This window comes from Carassius gibelio, chromosome B8 (genome assembly GCF_023724105.1).
Source record: "Carassius gibelio isolate Cgi1373 ecotype wild population from Czech Republic chromosome B8, carGib1.2-hapl.c, whole genome shotgun sequence".
NCBI lineage: Eukaryota > Metazoa > Chordata > Actinopteri > Cypriniformes > Cyprinidae > Carassius > Carassius gibelio.
Genome location: NC_068403.1, coordinates 24,650,621 through 24,665,085, shown reverse-complemented (window position 1 = coordinate 24,665,085; position 14,465 = coordinate 24,650,621). Strand labels below are relative to the sequence as shown.

General features: G+C 38.7%; 2 long non-coding RNA genes across 2 annotated transcripts; one reads left to right on the top strand and one right to left on the bottom strand.

Annotated features, from left to right (window-relative positions):
* Positions 1 to 7,890: 7,890 nt before the first annotated feature.
* Positions 7,891 to 9,452, bottom strand: LOC127962848 (uncharacterized). Its single transcript, XR_008154677.1, has 2 exons — positions 9,074 to 9,452; positions 7,891 to 8,652 (listed from the first exon to the last, which is right to left on the bottom strand). It is a non-coding gene; the product is annotated as an uncharacterized LOC127962848 (long non-coding RNA).
* LOC127962847 (uncharacterized) lies at positions 8,473 to 13,254 on the top strand. Its single transcript, XR_008154676.1, has 4 exons — positions 8,473 to 8,619; positions 10,498 to 10,601; positions 10,677 to 10,745; positions 12,553 to 13,254. It is a non-coding gene; the product is annotated as an uncharacterized LOC127962847 (long non-coding RNA).
* Positions 13,255 to 14,465: the final 1,211 nt, after the last annotated feature.

Below are 14,465 nucleotides of genomic sequence, written 5' to 3'. Positions count from 1 at the left end.
CAGCCAGAGCCGTTTCCACCAGACATGCCTATGCTTTGAACTGGAACCTCTTCATCATTTGGTGTTCCTCACGTCGTGAGGACTCCTGGAAATGCCTGATCGGGTCAGTGCTTTCCTTTCTTAAGGAAAGGTTGCAATGAAGGCTGTTTCCTTCCACCCTAAAGGTCTATGTGGCCATCATTTAGGCTCACCATGACCCTGTTGAAGGTAAGTCTCTGGGGAAGCATGATCTGTCCACTCCACGGACTAGATGCATGCGCTATTCCCTTTAGGTGAGTTCCTCAGTTCAGAACCCTGGGTTCCTCCAGCACTGTTGATGTCCAGCACTTGCGTGCATGCCCTTTCGGTCAGCCCTGTGTAGGACTAAGTGCCTCCATGTGTTGTGATTCCCCTTTCTGGGCAATCCCATGTGTGTATTTCGACAATAAGTCTCTTCGCAGCATGCGTCTTTCCCTTGGCAAGCACCTTGCCAGCTCTGTCATTGAAACTTCCACCCTGCAGGCTGGTAACCTCAGAGTTCATGTGTATCTCCACATTTTGATTGGTACCTGCCTTTGTAAGTCATCCTATTAACAGGCAGCCTGCTAGCATACGTACAGCTGGAATATGCGTCCCAGTGTGTTCTTTGTGAGCTACACGCCCTCACCTGTAGGAGGGAACGGAGACGTTACGTCCCCTTGCCACATCGCTGTTCCACTGAATGGCCATGTCTCTGGGCTCGGCTCCTCAGCGAAGACTTGAATGCAAGATGCTCACGCTGCTCCTTATATACCCGCTCTGCGGGGCGGAGCTCGCAATGCAAATTCTGACCAAGGTGCTCTGTGTTTCATTGGCTCATTTTGTAACCACTCGAAGGTGATTGGACGAGATCCCATTCATCAGTCTCTTGCATTGCAGTCTTTTGCATATCTGACAGTGTAACATTAAGCAGAAGTATTTTGATTGAGTTAAACTTGTATCCTGTTTTCTGGGTAACATTGAGAATATCACTATATATTGTTGCAACACCACCGCTACGACGAGTTTAACGGGGCTAATGCTTATAACATGCTATATAAGTAGTTTTGTGGAGTAGACTCATTTAAACCAATATAGTTATTTGCTTTTAGCCAGGTTTCAGTCAATCCGAGTATATCAAAACTATTATCTGTGATCATTTCATTTACAATAACTGTTTTTGGTGTGAGTGATCTAGTGTTCATGAGCCCAAACTTAATAAATGTTTTTTGTTAATTTATTTTACATTTTTCTGCTTTAATCACGATAAGATCCTACATTAAATTTATATTTTGACCCCACTATTCAGAGAACAGACACAGTCTTAATAGACTGGACAGCACAAGTACTTCTATCATTTAAGCGGGTAGAACAAAAGACATCATAGTAGTTATCTGAGAATTGGCTTACTAGTCATATGGAGCGAAGTGTCCTGGAGATGTTGTCCGAGAGGAGTTCCACTCCGACTCTGCTGGGGTGCAGGATATCAGCGTGAAAAAGCCTAGGACGGTCCAAGAAAAAAATTCCAATTATTAACAAAGAGCAGTTTCTGTTCTTTACACCATTACAATAACCATTCAACCATTCAAGTAAAAAGTCTACTGAACCTTTTGAGTCCTCGTCCATACGTGGGGAATGGTCCTGAAACGATGATCGTCGCCACAGACATCGTGCTGCCCATTGTCTCGATCAGGCTCCTCTAGTCCCTCTTCAGTGTCTCTGTCTGCCTCAGTGTGGTGTCGTTAACCCCGGCATAAAGCACAACCGCTCTGGGGCTCGCAGAGGGGAGTTAAGGGGTTCCAGGTGGAAATCTCGAAGACCAGAGGGGGAGAAGTCATTGCCCGGGGCCTGGCTCGCATCCTCCGCTGTGGATGCACCCAGGGTCCGTGGTGTCCCAACGCCAGAGTGAAGGACATATGGGAAGATCGCGTTCTGGGTGCATCGGAACTGTTCAGAGAAACACATGGGGTAGAAGTGGTGGGACTGTTAGCACGAGTCACGAATCTGTACATTTTTGCACATTTATTAAAAAAGAAAAACTGAAATTTCACACGGTCCTAAGTATTCAGACCCTTTGCTCAGTATTTAGTAGAAGCACCCTTTTGATCTAATACAGCCATGAGTCTTTTTGGGAAGGATGCAACAAGTTTTTCACACCTGGATTTGGGGATCCTCTGCCATTCCTCCTTGCAGATCCTCTCCAGTTCTGTCAGGTTGGATGGTAATCAGAATGAGCTTTATTGCTTTATTGCAAGGTATGTTCACACATACGATGAATTTGTTTTCTTGACAGAAGCTCCACAGTGCAACATAATGACATTGACAGAACAAAAAACAAAACTGAATAAAAAAAAAAATACAAATAGGTATGTAAGGAATGAAAATATACACATTGACAGTGTATGGCAGGTATATTACAATGAGCTTTATGTATGTACAGGTATAACGTTGGTGAACAGCAATTTTCAAGTCTCTCCAGAGAGGCTCAATTGGGTTTAAGTCAGGGCTCTGGCTGGGCCATTCAAGAACAGTCACAGAGTTGCTGTGAAGCCACTCCTTCATTATTTTAGCTGTGTGCTTAAGGTCATTGTCTTGTTGGAAGGTGAACCTTCGGCCCAGTCTGAGGTCCTAAGCACTCTGGAGAAGGTTTTCGTCCAGGATATCCCTGTACTTGGCGGCATTCATCAGTGTAAAGTGTGAAATTAATTTATTCAGAAACAGTGGCACCAAACTGCAAAATAATTCCTCAAGTCCTTAACAAAAATGTGCATGCAGTTGTTACTTTTTGTTTTGATTGTATAAATTAATGTGTATATGTTGGTTCATGTTAAAGGTTGATGTTAAATTTTGACTTGAATGAAACCAGTTAATTCAGATGTTACCATTTTTACGTTTCTTTCTTTCTTTCTTTCTTACTTTCTTTTTATGTGCATCTTCTATCTGAAAAAACGAAAACATGCAGTCTTGTATCAAAGTCATGTCACTGGTATTTTTATGGAATCAACCAAAAAATAAATAATAGTGGTCTCCCCATATTAGGGTGTAATAGGAAAACACCTTTAATCACTTTTGAACAAAACTTATTTCTGGGCAAATCTAGTCTGCACTTGCCTATTAAATACTCAAGGACTTCAGATGATCCATTTTATTTTGTTTGTTTTCTTGAATTTTTTATTTGCAAAAAATGTAACATGGAACCAGAGCACAACAAAGATCAAGGCTTCACAACAAACACTCTCAATGTGTTTCTGTTCAGTTTCAGATTCATCTTGCATCTGGACACTGTCACTCTCTTCCGCTCATCATGAATGAGAGAGTGAGAAGATACTGTAGTGTTATTACAAGTGAATGAAGAAAGACAAAAAAAAGTCTCTCGTTCACTTGTCCTTGTCTTTGATCAAGCTGTACTGACAAGAACTATTGCAAACAATTTCTGAGCAGTGCACAAAATGAGCAGCATTTTTTATGAAGACAACAATAATTTGGGATCTATATTAAGAATAGGCATGTTTAGGGCAGCACTGTAAAAAAAAAAAAATGTGCTTGTTAATATTGCCCTCTTAATTACAGTTTGTTTCTTCTGCTTTAACAACTACAAAAAGTATATGTCTCCACTTATGCCTATATAGCTAGATGTTTTAGCATTTTTAATTTTGGTTTGGAGGCTTCTGAAACTCACATCTGCTGTGTATAGTGTTAGTTCACCAAAATTTTTAAATTTTGTCATCATTTACCCTCAAGTTATTCCAATGCTGTTTTGGTGACCAAACAGTTGTCAGAGGTCCATTGCCTTCTTCTCTTTTCTTACATCTTCTCATCTCTTTATACCTGTTGCACTCTTCATCTTCTCTCTCATTACACCCCTTCTCTATACTCACTCCACTACCTTATAGACTTACCTTTATCTGTACCCCACACAATCAAAAAGTGACTGACTCTGTTAGAAATCTTATAATGGGCCATGTTTGGATCATTCAACCGTACAATAATCCAAACACAAACCTCAAAAACAACACAGAAATGGGTCACTGAGCTCAAAACCAAGCTTCTTCTATGGTCATTCCAGTCCTCTGACCTGAACCCTACAGAAAATGAGGGGAGTGAACTGAAGAGGAGAAGCTGGGAATCTGAAGAGTCTGGAGTGATTTTGGATGAAGGAATGGTCTCTGATCTCTTGTCAGGTGTTCTCTAACCTCATCAGGTATTATAGGAGACAGTTTTGAGCTGTTAAACTGGCAAATGGAGGTTTAAAAAATAATTCAATAAAAGGGTGTCCTTAATTATGGCCAATGTGTATTAGAGAAAAACATTTATTTCATAATGATATTTCCCCCCATTTTAAATTCTTATTATCCAATGAAAGGATACATTTTTAAAATAAAACATCAAAAGGATTAACAATGCAGATAAATTTTCACAGGCTTATTTGATCATATTTGCCAAGGGTGCCAATATTTGTGGGCATGACTGTATATATATATATATATATATATATATATATATATATATATATATATATATATATATATATATATATATATATATATATATATATATATATATATATATATTTCACAATCTTTCTTGATCTTTGTATACTTCCCTTTTATCACTCAAAAGCAATTGTGATAAATGCATAAATAATTAGGAAAACTGCATTTCCAGTGTTTTGTGAATAATTAGAAGCATTAGTGAAATCTATGAATCGCAAAGGATCTTGAACTTTCATGCAACTGAATTAATCCTAATTAATGTTAAACATGTAAAAGATCACCAGTCATCATCCAAATTGTTTAATTTACAACAGCGGGCTAAAAGAACAGCTTACAGAGCATAAAATAAATAAATAAAAAACTGCAGTACTGCAAGAAAAAGTGTGTATACAACTGCTTAGAACCTGATGTGTCTTTAAAAGGATAGTTCTACCAAAACTGACAATTCTGTCATTAATTACTCACCGTCATGTGAAACCCATAAGAACTCTGTTCATCTTCTGAACACAATTTAAGGTATTTTTTGAAGCATTCTGAGAGCTCTCTGACCATCCATAGACAGCAATGGTCCTTACACAATCAAGGTCCAGAAATGTAGCTAGAGTATCGGTAAAATAATCCATGTGACATCAGGGGTTTAACTGTACTATTACGAAGCTACGAGAATACTTCTTGTGCCCAAAAAGTGAAAAAATAAAAAAATAAAAATGTTTTATTAAAAAAAAAAACGTCACCCTAGCGCCATTTTGGAGAGTATCGCGGAGGTGATGTAGCCTGGTAATACCAAACACTGCTACTACACTTTGCTTCTTAGACAGAGTCTGGAAGGGCATAATTGACAAGCATTATCTTTCTCGTGGGGGAGCGCTTGTCTGAAGTTTAAAATCATTGGTTACCCATAAGCCAATCACATAACTTTTGGTTATGATGAGTGTTATGCGCCGGCTCAGCCACCTCACACTTCCGCTGTAAACACAGGTATGGTGCAAAAAGAAAACCATCGAGCGAGTTTCGCTGCCTCTTTAACCTGATCCTGCATGAGAGCAACCAATTATCGCCTTGCCGGACTTTGGCCTCCCCAGTTTTTTGCTGACGAACAGTTGATAAATTAAACTTTTCCCAAAACCTGTCACAAATAGGGCCACAACATCACCTCAAAATGTGAAACACTCTGCGAATAGCATCCCGTTTCTCCATGTCTGCTGTCGTTTTCGATTTTCCTAACCTAAACTACAAGGTGTTTCTCAATGTCAAGGAAGTATCCTCGGAAGCCAGTATTTCGATGATGCTACGTCATCGACATCCGTCGAAGGACTGTTCCAATGTCTAGGATCCTCGGAATTTCAACCAAGGACTGAGTCCTTCGTTCGAAGAATATCCCAGACACAGGAAAGGATGCATATGTGTATCCTTCGCGCTCTTCGTGCTCTCAAATCACCCACAATCCTATGCGCGCAGCATTGCTATATAACGTTAGTTCAAAATTCAAAAATGTCAAACGTTAACGTAGTCAGAGCGTTAACGGTTTTTATTTTCGTTACCAAACATTTGTTATAACTGTAATAAATTAAAGTAAAGTTTGATGTTTAAATGCCAGTACAAATTACTACCGTATTGATATTGTAAATTATACAAATACAAATGGTAAACTGAACCGGACCTGTCATTTAACAGTTGGTTGTGTCATCGGCATTTCTTTTATAAATAACTAGTTAAGTTGTCCAAAGTAATTTAATGATACCATTCACAGCGTTATTCAAACGGACCTTTTCACTGACATAATGACGCAATTACGTGCACTTGCTAGCCTGTTCCATTTACGTGTTCTCTGTATGCTAAAGAGGAGTCTCGAAGCCTCTGAAGGAAGTGACTTGGAAGGATCAGTCCTACCAAGGAAGTATCCTTGACATTGAGAAACGCCTACAGTCCTAAATTTGGCGCTTAGCATACTTCCAAACTGAAATTGAGCGGAAGTACGAAGTCTGACATAGTCAGGCTAGAGGTGATGCGGAGTAGACAAATTGTTGAATGAAGTCTTGTTTTGTTTTTTTCGTAAAAAGTATTTTTGTAGCTTCCTAATATTAACCTTGCTGTCTATGGGAGGGTCAGAGAGCTGTCAGAATGCATCAAAAATATGTTAATTTGTGTTCTGAAGATGAACGGAGTATTTACGGGTTTGAATTGACTTGAGGGTAAATAATTAATGATAAAATTTTTGGGTGAACCATTCTTTTACAGTTTTCTATGTCAAAGACAGTTTACAAATATGAGTGTTGGCATGGATTTAGACGTACGCACAATCCAAGAGCAAATCTATGTGTACAAACACTTTATACATGAGGCCTATAATCTGTTTAGGACAATTATAAATGGTTCAGATTACTGTAAACTGTTTTGAGAACAGTGACCTGAGTTTGGAAAAATGTGTCAAAACTATTGAGAGAAAACGGTAGTGGTAATGTGCTATTGATTTATTTATTTTCATATCAGGTTCAATATGTGATACAAAGGTCCTTTGTTTTGGTTTTGTTTTTTGACACAGTAATGACTGACAAGTTTTCTTCACACTGATTTACATTTACATTTATTCAATTGACAGACAAAGTGATTTACCTTAAGATGGCAATAAACATGAGTAGTGCCTATTATACAAGATTTCAATCTTTATTCAATGTAGGAATAAGCTAAGGCAAGAGGGGATAATTTTAGTAAGAGAACCGAAAAAGTGAAGGAAGTGATTTTATTTTATTTTTTTATGAGGCAGTTAAATGCTCATAGAAAATATGAGTTTGCAGTTGTTTCTTGAAGATAGTGAGGTATTTGGCTGTCTGGATGGAGTCTTGTAGTTCATTCCACCAGCAGGGTATGATGAAAGAGAACATCCTGGAGAGAGATTTTGTGACTCTCTGCAGGGGAACCTTGAGTCAGCGCTCATTTACTGACCACATGCTAGAACCTTAAAAGAGAGTGGAGGTTGGAGGTGTTCTGTTAGGAAGGGTCTGATCTTGTGTGTAGTGTACCTGCATACAGTATGCTGTTTTTGCAGTATGATCTTTAAAGGTCAGCTGATCACCAAGGATCATCTCAAGATTCATGGCTGAATCTGACAAGATTATCATTGATGATCCCAGTTGGTTGGTAAACTGGTGCTGTACTGATGGAGTGGCTGGAAATATGAGAAGCTCTGTCTTAGCCAGGTTGAGTTGCAGGTGATGGTCTTTCATCCATGCTGAATTGTCCATCAGGCAGGCTGAGATCTGAGCAGGTACCGTTGGATCATCTGGTTGAAATGAATGGTAGAGCTGGATGGCATCAGCATAGCGCTGGTAGGAAAAACCATGTTTGCTGGAGGAAAACATTTAAATACATTTTTGCAGTGTTTTCTGATCAAAGTATGATAACATATATGACAACACAGAGGGATTGAAGGAACATGATAGTAATAGAAACAGAGCAACATTCCTGCATAGAAATGCCCATATAAGAGATCTGCTTTCTCTAGCCAAAAAAAAACTTAATGCAAAGCATCTCATGATGGCTTACATACGTTTACAAATACAAACATGTGCTACAACTACAGGCACACACTCATGTATACTAAGAGACATGTTCAGTGGAAACATCAGTTCATGACTCACTGTGCTCTGCTTCACCCAACAGTTGTACCAGAATCTGGCCTTTATTACAAGCAATAATGGCAACATTGCAAATCAGGTACATCTGAAACAGCTCTACAGAGACAGATCTGCCCAAACACTGGGCCATCCAAACTAAAAATAGCCCAGGCATACAACTTTCAGTCAAAATGGTTCATTATACTTGGATGTCGACAATGTGTCATGCCCCTGGACTGTTTTGTTGTGTCCGTGTCCCAGTTTCTCCCCAGTCTGATAAGTTTGATTGTTGATTTGATTCCAGGTGTGTCGCCTTAGTTCCCTCGTTATCCTGAGTTTGAAAGCCCCAGTCTAGTCAGCTACTCTTTGTTGCTCCTTGAATGTCATACTTGTTGGATTGTGTGCATTCCCCTGTGATTCCTTGGATTAAAGACTGTAAACTGTAAAAGTGTTTCCTGTAAAATCTACTGCGTCTCCTCATTCCTCACGTCGCATTCATCATCATCCTCATGTGTGTGAGTATATCTGATTCGTCAATTCACTATCATCTGGAAATAAACAGCACAACAATACAATGAACAATCTTGGATCATTACTTGTGTTGTTTTGCTATTTTTAGCACTCAGATGAATCAAATTTAGCTCTTAGGCGTACAGGAATTCTTGAGTGCATTCCAAGTCTGGGGAAATTAGACAGGAAAACAAGTGCATGAACAATGCAACAAGCAGCATAAATAAAACAACACATTTACGACACCGGTTAAGTGACCTGGTGAGTGGTTTGTTAAATCATAACGGTATTTGCAGAATGATAAACACACATTTAACGAATCCATTTTTTTCTGGAACACAAACACAAAACACAAAAATTTCCCTAGAAATAAATAACCATTCACAACAACTGTTTCTTGAGAGATATGTGTGACTGTGCAAAACTGCTCCAGTTAAGTAGAGGGTTACTACAGCACACCTCTGCATGTCTTGTATCCTGGCCATGTGACCTGCGGGAAGTTCAGCATCCATGTTGCTCTCTAACCACATCCACCTTGTGAATGATTGTGCCTCCGTGTTGTGGGAATGGATGAAAGGAGCAACGGACAACTACTGGATGCAGTCCCATTCACAAATTACTCCTTACCCTTCTCTCGGAAGCCATGTTGTGCCAAGATAAAGAGAGACTCTGTCCTTTCCTGTTCCCATCCAGGAGTCAGCCTATAAGTGTGTGGGAATTTCTGTATGTTTTGTGGTGATGGTAATGGCTTCAAAGCACATTTGCAAAAGGCAAAATGGAAAAATTGTTTTGAGAGGAATTCAGACACACTGCCTACCCACATCTTGTCGGGGTGGGACATGCGTGACATCTCGCAGTTTGAATTTCCTCATGAATCGCAAAACTTCACAAACAGCAGATCGTTACACACTAAGTGCAGATGGTGAGCTGTGACCGCCATCAGTGTTTGTAGAGCATAAACAATGATCCTGTTACCCACTCAAACCATGATTCTTAATATGATGTGGAATAACAAAAAAAAAAAAAAATAATAATAATAATTTAAATTAAACCTTATAGCGAATCAGCTCAAAGGGAAAATATGTTTAATCAGTCATAACTAGTTATGAGTAATAATAAATATTTAGATCAGCTGTAAGTTTTTACTTGAGCTCTCTGTGTTAACTGTCTGTCAATTCTAAGAATGTTAACTTCCTGGTTGAGGAAAATAACTTTCTTACTGTACAATCCTACTCAGAGCATGTAGCAAAAATCTGCATGATTAGGGACTTCAGTTATGAGCAAACAATGAACAACCTCAAATGTGATACAAATAAGACTTTATTGACTACATAAACACTTAAACTAGACTAACACACACATAAACACACACACACACACACACACACACACACACACACACACACACACACACATGCATGCAGTGGACATAGGGAAGGGTTAAAGCTTAAACAAGTAAAGAGAAGAGAAATAAAAACATGAAGCTATCAGGCTTCCTGAAGGCCTGGCACAAGCTTAGGGAGGTTTTTAAGGCTCTTAGCTCAGCATCATCTCCAGGAATTCCTGAATCTAAAAGAACCGTCCTGATCTAGTGATCAGAAATTAGATGGGGGGGGGGGGGGGTCCTTAAGATTCTTATAAAAGAATGTGTTGCATAGGTATCAACAAATTAAGTTTTTTTGCAATTTATTTTCTATCTTGCATTGCGCTTTTTAGATCAGCAAACATAAAAGGAATGACATAATGTTGGGTGAGTAAATGTTGACAGATTTTTAATTTTTATGTGAGCCGTCTCTGTAAGTGTCCAAGTACAGCAACTCTTCCAAGAAAACACTTGTTCAAAAACACAAGTAAACACACAAACATTTCTCCTTTCTTCACAGACAGGCCAAGGGAATCCCAATACAGCTAATCTCTTTGAAACTAACCAGGGAACACTGTATGTCAACACTTCTCTCTCTCTCTCTCTCTCTCTGCCGCACACAAGGTGAGATCCTTGAATAATGGCTCAGTTTTCAGCACTCCGTAAACAGGAGGCTAAATTTACTGATTACACTTCCAGCATGAGTTGAGAGGAAGGACTGGCAGCAGCCAACCAGAAAACCAGAGGAACTCTGAATCTTCTAAATGGGTGAGCATATGAGTAAGTGAGGAGAGAGTTGTTTTCAGCACACAGGAACACATTTAGGGAAGTGTAAACATTAGAGGACCAAAAACAGAAAAGACCCATTAGAGGAGAGGGTAAAAGAGTATGCTGGGGTTAAAGGACCTACAATAAATGCACCGATATTTAGCTCATGCTTAAAGGGATACAGTCCTGTATTTCAGAATAAGAAAAGTCAGAATTCGGGTAATTGAAACTTTTTATCTCACAATTCTAACAAGCTTATATCTTGTGTCTCATTATAAAGTCAGCATTGTTCTGACTTTTTTTCTCAGAACTTTAATTATCTCACAATTCTTAGACTCACACTAGCTGCATTTCCTTTACAGATTTACTCAAAACATTTGCAATATTTTATAAATGTCAGTGAAAAATTATTGCGAAACCGATGTAACATTAATGTAACATTAACCGATGTTATGTGACTAAAACTTAACTTGTTTTCTTTTAAAGCTTAAAATACTCCTTTTTTGTTCCACCTAAGTCACTCTGGTTTTGAATGACATAAGGGTGAGTAAATGATGACAGAACTTTCATTTTTGCATCAACAGTTCATTGAAGTATGAATAAATATGCGTGTGAACAGAGAATAAGCATCCAGAGGACAGGGTGGAAAACAATGCTATAGCTACAACCCGGATAGGAAATGAGGTCAAAAGAAGCGGAAGTCCAGCAACTTCCTGACAAAGCTGTGGATGATTAGTGCTGATGACTCTGGTGTTAAAACATACACTCAAACACTCATAAACACAAACATGAACTTACTGTACACTCTAGGACAGGTGTTCACATGTCAGTTCATCTCTGTTAACAAATATGACACTAAGTAATTCAATCAAATTGCAATTTTAAAGAGCAAAACATAAACCATTGATTCACCAAAGCTTTGTAAGCTTATTTACTAAATTACAAATGAATTTGAATGCTCTAGAAATTCAAAAGAAGTATAAGATTTTATTTATTTATTTATTTGTTTTTTTGTAAACATATTTCTATAGAAATAATACTTTTTCTTATTTTTTTTACTTTATAATTTTTTCTCTTTTTTGTTACCATTGTGAGGCTTTTCAGAGAAAGTCAAAGTTTTATGAATGATCTGTCCCCAAAAATATGCTTCAGTTTCAGCACAAACATTTAGCATATGCACAACCTTTTAACAGGGTCAATTAAGGAAAGTCTCCAAGGTTAGCAAAATGTTTAACCATGCAGGAGACCAGAGGCTGTTCCTTTTTTTTTATGGATTTCAATGGAGGAGAGACTTCACTACATTGAATAAAATGCTTTTGAGGGAAAACATCTAGTCATTAAATGACTCAACAACCTATCTGTTAATCTTCAAAATGTTTACCAGTAAGCCTATTCTATTTTTTGAGTTATAGAGTTAAAAAATACTAAAATAATTGCACCAGGTGTATGGCACTTCTCATTAATTTCTATTGTATTCTCAATTGTCGCACAATGCTGTGATGTGACTGGTTATCAAGAAACATATCCAAGCTGACCATTATGCTTTTTCTAGTGATAGAGACACGGATCATCATGAAAGCATGCATGAACATACACGCTCAACACATGCACACTAGAATGTTTCATCCTTGATCAGTGTCTGTGCTATTTCTCTCCAGAAGTTATGAGCAATAAATATATTTTTTTTACTCATTAAAATTTGAGTTGTATTTCTGAACCCCTCGCACAACTCTAATGAATTCAACATTTTGCTGTTGCGTGTCCAATAGTTTGTTGTTGTTCTGTCTCATCCATTTCTTTTCTGCAGTGAGGGCTCCTGTTCCCGAGTATTCCTGTTCACACGTATATCCCGCGGAGGACTCCAGATCCCCAGTTAAGCCCAGTGAGGGCTGCAGTCCCCTGTCATGGTCTACAGAGTGCCTTTGAACCCGTAAGCGTCCCCAAGTATTATTAGGGGTATGGGGGTGGTTGTTGGAGGCTGCTCCTCCATGGCGCCCAGAGCTGTCGGATCCACCATGAGTCCTGGAACGGTAGCCGTCCAGGCACATCACCCCCCACCCCCCCTCACCATTGGATGTAGTACGGCACTGGATGCACCTTCCGGGAGTGAAGAGTTATGTCAGACTCTGGTCCGTGTTTTTTCTGTGTTTTGCTTCTCATGTGCTTTCTTTTGTTCTTTGTTACCTTATTTGGTTCTTTTGTTCCTTCCTTATATGTTCCTTTTCTCGTTTAGTTTGACTATGATTCCTGTCACCTGTGTTTACTAATTATTATTATTTTACATAAGTCTTTGCTTTTGCGTTCTATAGCTGTCTACTCGTTTCGTGGATGTGTTTCCTATTCTCTCCAGTGTTGATGTACCCTGTGTCTCATGGATTGAATACTGTTTGTATATTCCTCGTCTCCTCGGTTCTCAGTTTCTTATTCTTTTTTAATTAAGCTGAGTTCTTCTTTGGAGTCGTTTTCCAATTTTTCTACTTACAATATTAAAAAAATCAAATGACCAAAAGATGCACTGATGTACAAAAACACTAGCATACACGTAAAACACACTATATACATTGAGCTTAACTTTTGTAGCCCTAAATGATTAAAACTAAACTGATGACTAAATCCACTGAAACTGGCAAACTAAAACTAACAATGATAGAATTAAAACTCATTTAAAATAAACTAAAAAGACGAACTAAGAACACGTTAAACGATAATAATCCTGCCCCACTGAAATCAATAGATCTGCAGCGCTGTCTGGCATAGTGCACTGTAATCTCTGCTAGATAAATGAAAGTAAATTGTTCATTGAATTACACCATTATGAGAATACTTATGCCAAAAATCTTTGCTTCCCATCAAACTCCATCACTGGAGGCCTTCCAGCCAAAACAATTGCGGTTTATAAGCGTTCCAGCTCTGTGATAGCTCAATTAATGATACTTTTATTCAAAGGGCCTTGGCACATTTTGTAATGAGAATTTCATTGTGGAGCTCTGCATTAATTGAGCCTTGACAATTTAGTATAAAACAATTAAATTGGCAAGAAAGCGTCTGCCAAGAAAACATAATTTGCTTTTGCTCTCGGGGTAAATAATCGGCCTTAAAATTATTTTGGCACCTTTACAGAGTCACTAAGAATTACAACTTTGTCATTAGTGTCTCACAGCAGTGGGGATATGAAAAGCTCCAAACTCTTGCCAGCCATCATACAGTCTCAGGGCCTTAGAGCAGAAAGTGTGGGTGGCTCTCATATTCCCAGCGGCTGGCCTCAGCCGGACATGTGCCTTAATGTTGCAGAAAAGTGTTAGTCATAACTACCAACTCCAGGAAAGCATCAGTTTGATAAAGTGTTGCGTTTGTAATGGCTCACTAGGACAGACTCCTGCTGATCTTCCATAAAGGCTACATTTAAACAATCCGCAGATGCTCTTTGTAATACTACAAGCAATCTGGACGTCACCCAAACTAGGGACTGACTGTTCTTTTTTATTCTGAGCTCGCTTGAAAGACGTTAGCCTCACACAATTAGTGAAAAAACATAACTTGCATCATTATCAACAAACTATTGACTGTACTTTATTGACTTTACAGTTGGCTGAGCTAAAAATATCCCAGTGTTGTTCTCTTTTAGCATCCTGAGCAGTGATGCATATCCACATGTGCAAGTACTCCAGCAGAGAGAATGATGTGTACATGCCATCGCTTTGTGGAGTCGTCGTTTCTGTG